At 40.6% G+C, this 16,817-nt stretch overlaps 1 protein-coding gene across 1 annotated transcript in view; it reads right to left on the reverse strand.

Moving 5' to 3' along the window:
- Nucleotides 1–16,792, reverse strand: part of NAPEPLD (N-acyl phosphatidylethanolamine phospholipase D) — a 92,529-nt gene extending 75,737 nt beyond the window's left edge. The window contains exon 1 of the mRNA XM_040260774.1: nt 16,647–16,792. The gene's annotated coding sequence lies outside the window, so the exon portion shown is untranslated. The remainder of the gene's footprint in view (nt 1–16,646) is intronic.
- Nucleotides 16,793–16,817: the final 25 nt, after the last annotated feature.

Genomic DNA, 16,817 nt, shown 5'->3' on the forward strand with positions numbered 1-16,817 from the left:
GGAGCCGTGAAGGGAGGGAGCTGTAGTCCTACGCAGAGGAAGACAGAACCACTGCTGGACTGAACTCTGAGGCAGGGAAGCATCAGGAAGAACAACTTCCATCTCCCACTCCCTATCCCTTGGCAGTGCCTCCTATTGGATGTACCCTAGGGGAAGCCAGAGGTGGGGAGCCTGGATGGTGATGTAGCTCAGCTCCCACCTGGGTACAGAGATCAGGGTAGAGAGGGACAGACAGATGAGGGAGAAGGGTAGAGGATAACCCAACAGACCCTTAGGAGCCTGGAGGTCCAGTGATTCCCAAACCTGGACAGGCAGCAAAGCATGTGGAGACTGGCTTATTCCTTACATAATAACTTCAGTCCAGCCAACTTTAACTACACCTAACACATGCCAAGCCCTGCTAAAAGCAGGTAAATTTCGAGATGCATAAAGCATCATTTCCTGCCTCAGAGGAACTTAGAGCCTAAGTCAAGATAGACCACAGGGAGATAATTTCAGTACGATATGATGTGTATATGCAGTCATCTACTGCAGCACTGTTTTGTAATAGCGAGAGAGGAGGAGAAAGTCATGAGAGTCAGACATGACTTAGCGACTGAACACATAAATCCATCACTGGGGATTAGTTAAATAATGACACATCAATTCAGTAGAATCCTATGTAATTGTATATTTATAATTTAAAGTTGTATATTTAAAACTGTATATTCAGTTCAGTCGCTCAGTCGTGTCTTGACTCTTTGCAACCCCATGAATCGCAGCATGCCAGGCCTCCCTGTCCATCACCATCTCCCGGAGTTCACTCAGACTTACATCCATCGAGTCAGTGATGCCATCCAGCCATCTCATCCTCTGTCGTCCCCTTCTCCTCCTGCCTCCAATCTCTCCCAGCATCACAGTCTTTTCAGTGAGTCAGCTCTTCGCATGAGGTGGCCAAAGTACTGGAGGTTCAGCTTTAGCATCATTCCTTCCAAAGAAATCCCAGAGTTGATCTCCTTCAGAATGGACTGGTTGGATCTCCTTGCAGTCCAGGGGACTCTCAAGAGTCTTCTCCAACACCACAGTTCAAAAGCATCAATTCTTCGGTGCTCAGCCTTCTTCACAGTCCAACTCTCACATCCATACATGACTACTGGAAAAACCATAGCCTTGACTAGATGGACCTAAGTCGGCAAAGTAATGTCTCTGCTTTTGAATATACTATCTGGGTTGGTCATAACTTTTCTTCCAAGGAGTAAGCGTCTTTTAATTTCATGGCTGCAGTCACCATCTGAAGTGATTTTGGAGCCCCCCAAAATAAAGTCTGACACTGTTTCCACTGTTTCCCCATCTATTTCCCATGAAGTGATGGGACTGGATGCCATGATCTTCGTTTTCTGGATGTTGAGCTTTAAGCCAACTTTTTCACTCTCCTCTTTCACTTTCATCAAGAGGCTTTTTAGTTCCTCTTCACTTTCTGCCATAAGGGTGGTGTCATCTGCATATCTGAGGTTATTGATATTCCTCCCGGCAATCTTGATTCCAGCTTGTGCTTCTTCCAGCCCAGCATTTCTCATGATGTACTCTGCATATAAGTTAAATAAGCAGGGTGATAATATACAGCCTTGAGGTACTCCTTTTCCTATTTGGAACCAGACTGTTGTTCCATGGCCAGTTCTAACTGTTGCTTCCTGACCTGCATATAGGTTTCTCAAGAGGCAGGTTAGGTGGTCTGGTATTCCCATCTCTTTCAGAATTTTCCACAGTTTATTGTGATCCACACAGTCAAAAGCTTTGGCATAGTCAATAAAGCAGAAATCGATGTTTTTCTGGAACTCTCTTGCTTTTTCCATGATCCAGCGGATGTTTGCAGTTTGATTTCTGGTTCCTCTGCCTTTTCTAAAACCAGCTTGAACATCAGGGCGTTCACGGTTCACGTATTGCTGAAGCCTGGCTTGGAGAATTTTGAGCATTACTTTACTAGCATGTGAGATGAGTGCAATTGTGCGGTAGTTTGAGCATTATTTTGCATTGCCTTTCTTTGGGATTGGAATGAAAACTGACCTTTTCCAGTCCTGTGGCCACTGCTGAGTTTTCCAGATAGGCTGGCATATTGAGTGCAGCATTTTCACAGCATCATCTTTCAGGATTTGAAACAGCTCAACTGGAATTCCATCACCTCCACTAGCTTTGTTTGTAGTGATGCTTTGTAAGGCCCACTTGACTTCACATTCCAAGATGTCTGGCTCTAGATTAGTGATCACACCATCGTGATTATCTGGGTCATGAAGATCTTTTTTGTACAGTTCTTCCGTGTATTCTTGCCACCTCTTCTTAATATCTTCTGCTTCTGTGAGGTCCATATCATTTCTGTCCTTTATCGAGCCCATCTTTGCATGAAATGTTCCCTTGGTACCTCTAATTTTCTTGACGAGATCTCTAGTCTTTCCCATTCTGTTGTATATTAAAAGATTTTAAAAATTTAAGATCTTGATGCAATGCTATACAATGATCTCTGAGATATATTGTTTTAAAAAAAACAGGAGTTGAATGTTGTATATAATATGCTGCCATATGTATTTTTAAAAGGAAGGGAGAAAGGAGTAAAAAAGAATATAGAGTGTATATATATATATATATTCCCCAATGTTCACAGCAGTGCTATTCATAATAGCCAAAACAAGGAAGCTACCTAAATCTTGACCGATAGGTAAATGGATGGATAGAAATGATGTATTCTGCACACAATGGAATACTACTCAGCCATTAAAAAAGAACAAAATAAAGTCATCTGCAGCAACATGGATGGACCTGGAGATTATCATACTAAGTGAAGTCAGAAAGAGATATATAGAATCTAAAATATGGCACTAATGAACCCATCTTCAAGACAGAAAGAGACTCAGATGTAGAGATCAGACTTGTGGTTGCCAAGCGGGACGAGGGAGGGTCAGAGGGATAGACTGGGAGTATGGGGTAGGTAGATGCTATTATATTTAGACTGGATAAACAACAAACTCTTACTGTATGGCACAAGCAACTATGTCCAGTCTCATGGTATGAACTATAATGGAAAAGACTATAAAAAAGAATATGCATGTGTGTGTAAGTGACTCACTTTGCTGTACAGCAGTGGTTGGCACAACACTGTAAATCAACTATAATTCAATTTAAACAAACACTCTGGGGTTAAGCATGGCTTTGAGGGAGATGAAACTGGAGATACAGAGGCTACACTACTGTTCCAGTCCTTGAAACACAGGTACATTTAATAAACAAACACAGGTACATTTAATAAACAAACACAGGTACATTTAATTCCATCAGGTGACCTTGGAGCAACTGGGCCAGCAGCAAATTCAAAATCAAAATCATCTCTACTTACAAAGAAGGTGTGGTGTATATATATATATACACACACACACAATACAGTATTACTCAGTCATAAAAAAGAATGAAATATTGCCATTTGTGCAATATGGATGGATCTGGAGAATGTCATACTAAGCAAAGTCAGAGAAAGACAAATATATGATATCACCTATATATGGAATCTAAAAAGTAATACAAATGAATACAAAACAGAAACAGACACACAGACATAGAAAACAAATCTATGGTTCCCAAAGAGAAAGGGGACAGGATAATTAGAATGGGATTGACAGATACACACCACTATATATAAAATAGATAAACAACAAGGATTTACTATATAGGACAGGGAACTATATTCAATATCTTGTAATAACCTACAATGGAAAAGGATCTGAAATTATATACATATATATGTGTATATATATATATATATATATAAACTGAATCACTTTTCTGTATGCCTGAAACTAGCACAATATTGTAAATCAATTGTACTTTAATTTTAAAAATCATCTCTGATTAATTTCCCTTTTTCATCATGAGATCAATGTTTAACATATTATAGATGTTCAGTACATTATTATAGATTGACTGGCAGTTCATAAGACTAAGAGGATTTTAAGATTTATATCCAGTTTTAACATTAAGTCAAAGTTCACTTATTTAAACCTTTACTTATATTTGGTCCAAGATAATTTAATTAAGTAAGCCAGTAGGTTAAGAGAGAAAGAAACCCTTGGAGGAGGAAAGCATAGATTTTAGAGTCAGAAAGCCTGAGATTAGATTCAAAGTTCAGACTTTCATTTATTTTGTACCTTGGCAAGTGGCCTAATCCCCTTGAACCTCAGTTTTCTCACCTCTCTAATGTGAATAAAGAAACACCACCACCTGCTATTCTATTTTCTACTCCTCCACCCTCCTCCTCCTAAGCAAAGAATGTAAATTAGTGAAGTTTAGTTTTCTAAGTGCTTCCACTTAGAAATACATAAAGGAGGCCCATACAACTTTCAAGCCATAGTCCAAGGTACCATGTATGCATTTTATCCATTACCAGCTACACTCATCTTGAAGACAGACACCAAAATCACAGACTCATTCATCTGTTCAACAACTTATGAGCTCCCCCATGGGACTAGACATGGTACAACTTGTTGGGGTAAAACAGAGGTGGGTAAAACACGAATGGTCCTCACTCTCACAGAGGCCATGCTAGCATCCCCCACAGGGAATGCTAATAAGAGGTCAGGGCTAACAGATACAATGAATTAATCCACAAACAAACATACAATTGATATTTGTGAAAAGTGCAGTGAAGGAAAAGAAGGTGGACATGAGACGAAAATGAGGAATGTCACTTCTACTGTGGGCATCTTAGGGCAAGTTCTCTAGAAGTAGAGCCTGAAGTAGGGATGCCTGTGCGAGTGATTCATTGAGAGAGCACTCCCAGGAGTCTGGAAGGGAGTAACAGCAGCAGAATGAGGGGAGGGGGAAAATCTGGGCAAAGATGGGGTTTCGGGGGAACTTTAGCTACAGCCTGATCCCACCAGGAGCTCTGAGCTTCAGTTCAGAACCAAGTCCTTCCTGCTGAGAGGCAAGAGGCCTGAGCTACTTTACTCCTGCTTCAATTGACAGTTGGTTAAGGCCACCTTCTTGGGGAAGAATAACCTCCCAAGCATCTTCCAGCCAGGCAGTTCTCATCAGTCAAAGGCAGTGCTCTAGAGAAAGGTGCAGGTGTGAGCAGTTAGCAGCAGGCACACCTGCAGTGGCTAAGGGATGTCCACTACCTGGGTACAGCGGATGAGGTGGGGCATCAGCAGCATCTGCTCCAGGGTGTCTGGGGAGGCTTTGTTGAAGAAGTGACTTTCCAGTGAAGACTTGAAGGATGAGGGAGGGTTAGCCAAAAAACGTGTATCCCAGGCTCAAGAGACATGTGTCTGATGAAAAACAAAAAGATCAGCAGGGCTGGAGAACTATGCTGCAGAAGAAAGTGGATCTAGATTATTTTGGGGAAAGCCCAGGTCATTTTGGATTTTATTCTAAGGACAATGAAAAAACTTTGAAAGGCTTTAAGTGGGAAAGAGACAGAATTCTCCCCTCAGTGTTTTTATAGCTCTTTGGACTGGGCAGGATGAGTGAGAAGGAAAGGGGAGACGCTGGGAAACCAGATAGGAGGCTGGTTTACAGACGTCTGGGCTACAAGGGATAGTGGTTTTGACTACAGTGGAATGGGAATTGAAAGGAAGAGATGGACTCAGGATATATTTTGATCATAGAACCAACAGAATTTGGTAATGAATAGTCTGTGATGAGGGAAGTTTTATATCCTGATGGAAGATCAAAATAAGAATTTATATTATTTCCCCCTCTTGTCTATAATAAGCAAAACACAAGCTTACAGCCTGGTCTTGGGGATGCTTTTTTTTCCTGGTGGCTGGTAGGGCATACTGAAAGAAACTGACGATAAAGCAAGGGTCACGCGAGTGTATGTTCCTCCATTCTTTGTCTCGTCACAACAAAGATTTGGAGTGACGCAAGAAAACAAAATAGCCACTCTGCAACAGCTAACTAAACTTCTGGAGATTACATTGTGTATTAGTTTTCTATGGCGGCACAAGTCAACACAAATTTAGGGGCTTACCATGTCCATCTACGATTTCACAGGTTTCAAAGGAGGCTGAGCATGCTTACCTGAGTAAGCTTACCTGAGTTCTCTGCTCCAGGGTCTCACAAAACTACAATCAAAGTGTCAGTTCAGGGCTGGGGTCTCACCGGACGCCTGAGGTTCTCTTTGAAGTATACACAGTTGTTGGAAGAATTCCCCTCTTTGTGGCTGCAGAACTCTTATTTCTTACTTCTTCAAGGCTAGCAGTAGAATGTCTTACCTCCAGACCCTGTGAAAGGGCTCACCTATTAGGTGAAGTTTTCCCAGGGCTACCTGATTAACTTAAACTCAATTAACTAGGAGCTTTAATTCCTTCTGAAAAATCCCTTCATGCTTGCCATATAATGTAATCTAATCACAGGAATGAGAGTCAATGGGAGGGGATTATATTAGGGCATGGGTCATTGGGGGTCATCTTAGAATTCTGGCCACCACACACTGAAACTAAAAAGAGATCAACAGAAAAAAGTTTCATGCCAGCTTATGGATTTGGTAGGAATTTTAAAAGATACCTTTATATTAAATTATACTTTAGGGTTAGCTATCTCTGGTAGCTCAGACGGTAAAGAATCCACTTGCAAAGCGGAAGACCCAGGTTTGATAACTGGGTCGGGAAGATCCCCTGGAGAAGGGCATGGCAACCCACTCCAGTATTCTTGCCTGAAGAATTCCATGGACAGAGGAGCCTGATGGGCTACAGTCCATGAGATCACAAAGAGTCAGACATGACAGACTGACCAGCAATACTACTACTACTAGCTATCTCTATACAAACTTGGTGAAATCAGCCAGGGTTAAGAAGAGAGGGACGCATACAAGAGATCCAGGTAGATAGAAAACCAAACTGACTTGACTAGCTTCTCTGTTCCAGGTTGACTGGAAACCTAAGGTTTTACTTGTCTATTTCTGGTTGTGCTGCGTCTTCCTTGCTATGTGCTGGCTTTCTCTCACTGCAGAAAGCGGGGTCTGCTCTTTGCTGCGGTGAGTGGGCTTCTCATTGCAGTAGCTTCTCTTGTTGCCGAGCATGGGCTGTTAAGTGCAGTGGGCTTCAATACTTGCACTGCAGGGGCTCGGTAATTTAGAGCAAGGGCTTTAGAGCACTGGCTCAGTAGCTGTGGTGCAGGGGGCTTAGTTGCTCCGTGGCATGCGGGAACTTCCTGAAACAGGGATTGAACCCTTGACCCCTGTATTGGCAGGCAGATTCTCAACCACTAGACACCAGGTGAGCCCCTCCCTGGAAATCTAAATTACTTAATTGGCAGATCATCATTCCTATAGTTTCTGAAATGCCTATTCTTTTCTCAGGTACCAGATAATAGAGAAAATGTTGACAATAGGTTCAATTCTCACTTTTATAAGAATCTTATATTCATGTGTGTTGAATAGCATCCTGTGACTCAGGTGATTTCATAGGTGTATTTGTATTGATCTTTATAAAAGCTTCTCCAATATTAAATTAGAACCTATACTGTCTTCTACATTCCTTCTCTACCAGACCCGTTGGATGCTTCCCATGAAGATTTAATAAATTTAAGTCTATCCTAAAGATGTGACTTAGTGACTGAGCACACACACACACACACACACACACCCTACTGGAGAATATCTTTTTAGAAGGCACTGTAGGTCTTCACTACAAAAAAGACAGAGTCTCTGGGAAGATTTGTGGAGTAAATGGAGCCCAGGGGAAGAAACATTTAGTACATATCAATCCAATGTGAGTCAAGGAGCACTGAACGGATAATCAACGGAGAACAAGATGAGGAGGCAATTCATGATTTAAGAGTCCTAGAAAGACCACAGAGTATGCACAGACCCTTGAAATTTGGAGTCATCTAGACTAGCAGATGGAGAAGGCGATGGCACCCCACTCCAGTACTCTTGCCTGGAAAATCCCATGGACAGAGGAGCCTGGTAGGCTGCGGTCCATGGGGTCTCGAAGAGTTGGACATGACTGAGTGACTTCCCTTTCACTTTTCACTTTCATGCACTGGAGAAGGAAATGGCAACCCACTCCAGTGTTCTTGCCTGGAGAATCCCAGGGACGGGGGAGCCTGGTAGGCTGCCGTCTATGGGGTCACACAGAGTCAGACATGACTGAAGTGACTTAGCAGTAGCAGCAGCAGACTAGCAGAAAATGAAGGTGAGGAAGACAGAAAATCAGATTTTGCTATCCTCATAAATGCTGGACTTAATTTCCTATAGAAGAGACATAGTGGCCTGAGTGGATGTAAGTGGGAGTTCAGATTTTTCAGCAATTGCTTTTCTTCTACCACACTTGTTTATAATTGATTCCTAGTTAATAAACACAAACCAGAACTTTGAAGGACCTGAAATTGTTTGTATAAAGTACCCTACATTTTTCCTCTGCTTCTGTCCTCAAGGACAAATCAGGTAATCTATAAGAATGACAAACATAGACACACTTTCACACACTCAAACTCAGAAGCATTCAGGACATGGAAAAAGATGCATAAGAAGGACTTTGACAATAGTCATGTGGTGGGGGGCATGAGTACATTCCCAAGGATTGACTGTGGCCTCTGTTCCCATGGTGATTATACATTCAACTCAGGGCCTCCTTCCCACTCAGTGTAACCTCCATGAAGAGGCAAAAAAACAAAAGGAAATAAAGCTAAAGCACTTCAGTGAGTCCACACTGGGCACAAAGGCTGCCAGTACCACAGCCAGATGCAGGGAGCTGCTCCAACTGTCACATCACACACCTCACAGTTTGCTAATAGCTCCCTCCTCATTAGAGGGCCAGTGTAGAAAAGGCTGGATCAGGAGAGCTCTGTGAAACACGCAAAGACTTTTTTACTCTAATTCATTTGCAATTTGCTTTATTACCTTATTAGTTATGCCCAGATGAACAATTCTAAACTTCTCTTCCTATATCAATTTGTAAGAACCTCTGTGACTAATGTGTGTGTGTGTGTGTGTGTGTGTGTGTGTTGTATGAGTGCTTGACTGTGATACGTTATGATCAGTAGATAGAAACAGTACTTTTCCCACATGGTTCTTCTCCCACAACACAAAATTTTTTTGGAACTGTAACTTCTTTTTCACCTAAAATTCAACTTTTTATTTTGAAGTAATTGTAGATTCACATGCAATTGTAAGAAATAATATAGAGAGATCTTATGTACCCTTTATCTATCTTGTCCAACAGTAATATTGTTCATAACTGTAATACAAATCACACCCAGGAAATTAACTTTTGATATCAAGTCTAAAAATTCTTCGCCTAGCCCTCCATCCCAAAGATTTTATATTATGTGTTTTTCTAAAAGTTTTATAGTTTTATGTTTAAGCCTATGATTCAATTTTAGTTGATTTTTATATAAGGTGTGTGATTTAGGCTGAGATTCACTGAGGGAAGTGGGGAGGGTATCTAGAAATATCCAATTCCTCCAGCACCATTTGTGGGAAAGGGTATTCTTTGACCATTAAATTACTTTCTTATATTTGCCAAAAATTAGTTGGCTAGATGTATGTGGGTCTATTTCTAGCTTGAGATAATCACAAAAGATTGAGTTGAAAATGACAAAGCTTCAAGAACTTGGAGAGATGCTAATAAACATGGAAGACAGATTGAAACATGTATAATATCATATATGAAACAAATTGCTAGTCCAGGTTTGATGCATGATACTGGATGCTTGAGGCTGGTGCACTGGGATGACCCAGAGGGATGGTACGGGGAGGGAGGAGGAAAGGGGGTTCAGGATGGGGAACACGTGTATACCCGTGGTGGATTCATGTTGATGTATGGCAAAACCAATACAATACTGTAAAGTAATTAACCTCCAATTTAAATAAATAAATAAATAAATAAACATGGAAGACAGATAAAGTAATTCATCATAAAGAGAACTGTTATCCCCAGTAAAGAACTCACTGAGTGGAATGTCAGAATATGTAAACAAAGAGAATTTTCCTAAAATGAAGAAAGATGTGAATCTGCAGATTGAAAAAATTTATTGTGTTCCCTGAAATTTGATAAAAATCACTGAACACAAAAATTACTCAAAAAAAGAGAAAAATTACTCAATATTAAGATATATCCATAGTTAAGTTATTAGACTTCAAGAATAAACTTTTTTTTTTTTTTAGATTTTCAAATAGACAAAGTGAGCCATATTTAGGGTAGTTAAAAAAAATCTGGTTAGCCTCTGTTTCTCCAAAGCAATATTGAAGAAAATAATGGAGCTGTGTTTATGAAATTCTGAGCAAATGAAAATGTGACCCAAGAACATCAAGCCCAGATAAAATATTGTTCAAAGATAAAGACAAAAGCAGATATTCTCAAACATGAAAAGCTTAAAGGAATTTGACATCCATAAAGAAACTTTCAAAACAATAAAACTAGCAACAACTATTTGAGAATGAAATTCAGTCAAAAGATTAATCAGTTTAGAAAAGCCACATAAAAGGACTGGCGATCAACATCAACCCATTTAAATATTATGACCATACCAACAAATAGTGCTGAGACAATTAGACATCCATGCAGAAGAACAAAGTTGGACATCCTATCTCATATGATATTATAAAAATTAACTCAAAATGGATCAAAGATGTAAATGAAAGAACTAAAATTATAAAACTCTTAGAGGAAAACACAGATGTAAATCTTCATAATCTTTGTGCATTTTTTTTAATATGACAACCTAAAACACAAGCAACTAAAGAAAAAACACAAATACACTGGACTTCATCAAATAAAACTTTTGTGCTTCAGAGACTCAGTAGAGAGACTGGAGAAGCAAGGTCTGAAAATGAGTAGGAATCAGAGGCCAGGCAGGATGCCTACAACACTGCCGCCACCGGGAGTTCAGTGCCTCCAACACTGCTAGGCTCTCCAAAGGCCACTTCTGCTCTAAGTCATTTCCCCACCTCCCCTACACTCCCTCAGACATCAACGTCAAACTCAAAATCCCAATGAGATACCATTTCACCTCCACTAGGATGACTAAAATTTTAAAAAGAGACAATAACAAGTAGCGGTATGGATGTGTAGACATTAGAACCCTTACGTGCTGCTAGTGGAAATGTAAAGTGGTTTAGCACTTTGGAAAACAATATGATGGTTCCTCAAAAAAGTTAAGTGTAGAGTTACCATTTGACACAGCAATTCCACTCCTAGATAGATACCTGAGAAAAGAAAACGGATGTCCACTTGTATACTGATGTTCATAACAGCATAAATCATAAGAACAAAAAGGTGGAAATGACCCACAGGTATATATCCATGAAACAATATTATTCAGCAGTAAAATGAATGAAGGACTTACATGTTCAACAACATGGATGAACCCTGAAAATACTATGCAAAGTGAAAGAAGTATAGTCATTGATTATAAGAAACAAGTATACTCAATGATTATATGAAAGACTATACATTCTATTATGCCATTATTAGAAATGTCTAGAAAAGGCAAAACTGTCAAGAAACAAAGTAAATTTTTTTTGGTAGTTACTTAGGGTTGGGGGAAAAGGTAAGAGTGGAGGTTGACAGCAAAGGGTATGGGTTTCTTTTTTTGAGGTAATTAAAATGTTCTGGAATTGGTGGTGGTGACCCAACTCTGTGAATACACTGAAAGTAACTGAGCTGTATAATTTAAGTGGCAGAATTACATGACGTGTGAATTATTTCAAAATTGTTACCAAGACTTGGATATTTGAATAGATATCTTAGTTGTTCTGCTTTTAAGATTTTCTGTCTTTCTATAGTTTTATCATTATGATATGTCTAGGTGTAGATGTCTTAGTTTATTCTACTTCAAATTTGTTCAGATGTTGAGACATGTAGATTAGTGTTTTCCATCAAATTTGGGTGTTTTGGATCATTATTTCTTCAGAGATACTTTCCCTCCCTTTCTCTCTGTACTTTCTGTCTGGAACTCCCATTATGTGCATGTTGGAATGCATGAAGGTATCTCAAAGAAATCTGAGGATCTGTTCATTTTCCTTCATTTTTTTTCTCTTAAACCCACAGACTGTTAATCTCAGTTGATCTATCATCACTTTCTGGCTCTTTCTTCTACCTGTTCATAGCTGCTGTTGAGCCCATCCATTTCATTTATTATATCTTTTAATTCCAGGCTTTTGATTTAAAGATAATTACTATGTCTTTGTTGATATTCTGTATTTGATGAGACATAATTCTCATACCTTCCTTTAGTTGTTTAGACATTGTTTCCTTTAGTTTTGTGAACATTTTAAAAACATCTTATTTTAAAAGGTCTTTGTCTTTTTAAGTCCAATGTCTTGGCTTCCTCAGGGACATTCACTTTGATGTTTTTTTCCTGTGCATGACTGTATTTTCTTAGTTCTCTGACCTGTGATTTTTTTGTTGAGAACTAGACACTTAATATAATGTGTCAGCTCTGGATGTCAGATTCCACTCTCTCCCAGATACAGTCGCCGCTGCTTGCTTTGTGACTTCTCTAAGTGAATTCCTTCAAGTCATGTGTTACCACTGAAGTTTCTGCTCAAATAGCTTAATGGTCAGCTAATAATTACACAGATACTTCCATGAATGCCTAGATCCAATGAACTTCTCAGTCGTTGTCAGAAGCTCTATGTATACCTTCAACACTTAGCCAGGCAGTTGAGAACTCGGCCTTAGCCTTTTCTTCCTGCTTGCACAGAGCCTCAAAGTCAGCCAGTGGGTTCTCAGGTCTCTCCCGGGCGTGTGTACAGCCCTGAGTATGCACACAGCCACAGACATGTGCATGGCTTTCCAGACTCCCAGAAATATGCCTGGGCCTTTCAAAGCCTCTATAGGTAGACCTCAGAGATCTTGTAGGTTCAGTTCCAGACTACCACAATAAAGTAAATATTGTAATAAAGTGAGTCACATGAATTTTTCAGTTTCCCACTTTACATAAAAGTTATGTTTATACTATACTGCAATGTGCAATAGCACCATGTCTAAAAAGCCAATGTACAGACCTTCATTTAAAAATTATCTCTTGCTAAAAAGTGCTACCCATCATCTGGGCCTTAGTAACATTCAAGATCACTGACATCACAGATCATCATAACAAATATAATAATAATGAAGAAAGTTTGGAATACTGTGAGAATTACCAAAATGTGACACAGAGACACCAAGTGAGCAAACCCAGGAGAAAATGGTGCCAATAGGGTTGCCGCGAAATTTCAATTTTTAAAAGTCACAACATTTGAGAGACAAAAAAGTATAGATCAGTAAAATGAAGTATCCTTATATGGACAACTGAGGCCCTAGCTTTTTCTTTTAAGCTTCTTGGTTTGCCCTTATCATTATCTGCTACCTCCAAGCAGCCACCTAAAGTTAGACAGCTGCCTCTAAATATTTTCGACAAACATCTCCAAAAGAAGGCTTCTGGCCTCAAGTCAGGTCAAATAAAGGCAAACTTACAAGTGAGGTCATCCAGAAAAGCATGAAAAGTGAAAAAAGTAAAAGTGTTAGTTGCTCAGTCATGTCAACTCTTTGCAACGCCGTGGACTGTACCCTACCATGCTCCTCCGTCCATGGAATCTTCCAGGCAAGAATACTGGAGTGAGTTTCCATTTACTTCCTCAGGGGCCTTCCTGATTCAGGGGTCAAGTCCACACCTCCTGCACTGGCAGGCAGATTCTTTACCGCTGAGTCGCCAGGGAAGCCCCAGCGGAGCATGAGACAGGTCAAATAATTTAGATTCTCTGGATTTGAGGCCTTGAAGGAATTCCAACCCAATTTTGCCCTCTATGGTGGCTGCCAGGCTGCTGATTTTCACCTTGGTTGTGGGATCCTGGTTTTGAAAGGTACCACGGAGTTAGGGGCAAGGGACTAAAGACAGACTTAAACACTATAATTTTAAACCCTTAAGTTAGAACAGTATGAAGCTCAGTATTCTTACTGAGATGTTGGTGTTTTTACTGGATTAAAAAAAAATAGCATCCCAGATTACTGCAAGCCTTGTTTAATTTTCAGAGTTTTGAAAATGTTGATTCTGGCCATTTTTATTTTTCATTTATTTATTTAGGCATGCTGCGTGGCATGTGGGATCTTAGTTCCCTGACCATGGGTCAAACCCATGCTCTCTGTAGTGGAAGCCTGGAGTCTTAACCACTAGACCACCAGAGAAGTCTCATATTTTGGCCAATTTTAAAACCAGTTTTCTCATTTATTTTATGAACAGAAGAGAGAATTTTTAGAGGTCTTTATTCTGTCATTTTCCATGAGATCCTAAACTAAGTTTGAATTAAGATGTGCTGAAATTTCCCAGGTGTTTCCTGTGATTATACCTAAATATTTTTGTATGTATGTATCATGCTTGTATTTCTTTATTGTTAATACACATTTGTTTTAGAAACATGAAGGAATGAACTTGCCTGTCTTTATTACATAATAGATCCTACAGGTTGAACCTGTGGATCATAGCAGAAGGGAGAGGTAGAGAAAAATGAGTCTGGAAAGATAAGTAGGAATCAGCTCATGAAGGGACCTATGTTCCATACTAAGCCTTCACTTTATCCTGCCCAAGGAAAGTTACTGGGGGGGTTCTTCACAATGGGACTATCATATTAAAAGTTGCATTCAAAAAAGATCCCTTGTTCCAAACACTATGACAGTTGGGCTGGAGTAGATTGAAAAGGCTGGAAAGGGGTGTATTAATTGGAAATTGAGAATGAGAAACAGGGAGGAGCTGAGGATGAAATCCAGGTTTCTGGTTTGGATGTCTAATGAATGGAGGTATCATTGGCTGTTTTCATTGACTATACAAGAATAGACTTAGGAGCAAGCCAGTGAAGGGCATTCTGGACAAGTCGATATTGAAATGCCAATGGGATATTCAAGTGTAGCTGTCCAGTCACTGAATGGTTAAGTGGGCCTGGACTCAAAAGAAAGACAAACAGGGAAGGCCTCAAGTGAAAGCGGAAACCATCAGGGAGAGTGTACAGTGGAAGAGGCCCAGGCCGAGGTCCAAATCCCTGGGGAACACCAGCTTTCAGGGTAGGATGACATGGTGTTTAAGAGCAAAGGCTTTGGAGCTACACAGCCTATTATTAGTATCCTGAACTTTAGTCATGTATGGATGTGAGAGCTGGATGATAAAGAAGGCTGAGTGCTGAATTATTGATGCTTTTGAACTGTGGTGTTGGAGAAGACTCTTGAGAGTCCCTTGGACTGCAAGGAGATCCAACCAGTCCATCCTAAAGAAAATCAGTCCTGAATATTCATTGGAAGGACTGATGCTGAAGCTGAAACTCCAATACTTTGGCCACCTGATGCGAAGAACGGACTCATTTGAAAAGACCCTGATGGTGGGAATGATTGAGGGTGGGAGGAGAAGGGGACGACAGAAGATGAGATGGTTGGATGGCATCATGGACTCAATGGACATGAGTTTGAGTAAGCTCCAGGAGTTGGTGTTGGACAGGGAAGCCTGGTGTGCTGCAGTCCATGGGGTTGTAGAGTTGGACACAACTGGGTGTCTGAAGTGAACTAAATTGAACTCAGGCAAGTTATTTATCCCAGTTTCTACATCTATAAAAGAGCACAGGAATAGTACAGTTAGTACAGTGCTGGCTATTTTTAGTCTCACTAAGATATATGTGTATAAAGAGCTGCTCAAGAGGTAAAGAAGGGACTAGAAGAAAGAACAGCTCTTAAAGGAGGATTTTCCTGGTGCCTCAGTGGCAACTAGAGAGTAGCCTTTGCTCACTGCAACTAGAGAAAAGCCTGCACAGCAACCAAGACCCAGCACTGCCAAAATAGATAAATAAAGCAAAATAAAATGATACAATGAGGAAAGTCCACTTCCCTGGTGGTCCAGTGGTTGAGACTCCTCTTCCAGGGCTTCGCTGGTTGTCTAGTGATTAAGAATCTGCCCGCCAATGCACTGGACACAGTTCTAATCCTGGTCCAGGGAAGATCCCACATACCTCAGAGCAACTAAGCCTTGTGCTCCACAACTACTGAGCCCAAGAGAAGCCACTCCAATGAGAAGCCCCTGCAAGATAACAGAACAGTAGCACCCTTCTCTCTGCAAGTAGAGAAAACCCCACTGCGACAGCCAAATAAACAAACAAACAAATCTTAACAGAAAGAATCCTCTTCCAACACAGGGGATATGGGTTTGATCCCTGGTCATGGGAACAAAGATCCCACATGCCACAGTGTAACTATACCCACTGCGGGCAATTACTGAGCTAGAATAGTTCAGAGTCAACTACAGGCGCCCAAACTAAAGAGCCCCTGTGCTCTGGAGCTCCCCCACCACTAGAAAAGTCCGCGCTTTGCAAAGAAGAACCCCGTGTGCTGCAACTAAGACCCCATGCAGGAAAATAAATAAACAAAAATTTTAAACAGAATGAAGACAGAAATCCATGTCAAGGATTGTATGTCCATCTTTCAGCAGTTAGTGGCTTCACCAACAATTTCTGTGAATGGGATGAGCCAGACTGTAAGGTGCTGAAGTGTGAATAGGTGTCAACACTGATACTTGCTTCTCTCCCTTCACCACGCCCGTCCCTTGCACTGGAGATTTCCTCTAAGGACAGTGAGGAATCATGTTCCTCATATTACGGATCAAATCCCCCCTTTTCCAATCAATTTTACCCACCACTGGTATAATATGTTGCCCCAAGTTACCTTGAACTCTTCTACATTTGTGCCTTGCACGTCGTAGGAGATTAAAGTAACCGCTGATCCAGGGGCTTCTACAGACTCCCTAATTCGTGTTCTTCAGTCAGCACCACGTCCAGAAAGATTCCAAGACCGCTTACAGGACTGTCATTCCCATGATGGTCACTAGGTGGGGTC

Source organism: Oryx dammah, unplaced genomic scaffold (genome assembly GCF_014754425.2).
Source record: "Oryx dammah isolate SB20612 unplaced genomic scaffold, SCBI_Odam_1.1 HiC_scaffold_18, whole genome shotgun sequence".
Classification (NCBI taxonomy): domain Eukaryota; kingdom Metazoa; phylum Chordata; class Mammalia; order Artiodactyla; family Bovidae; genus Oryx; species Oryx dammah.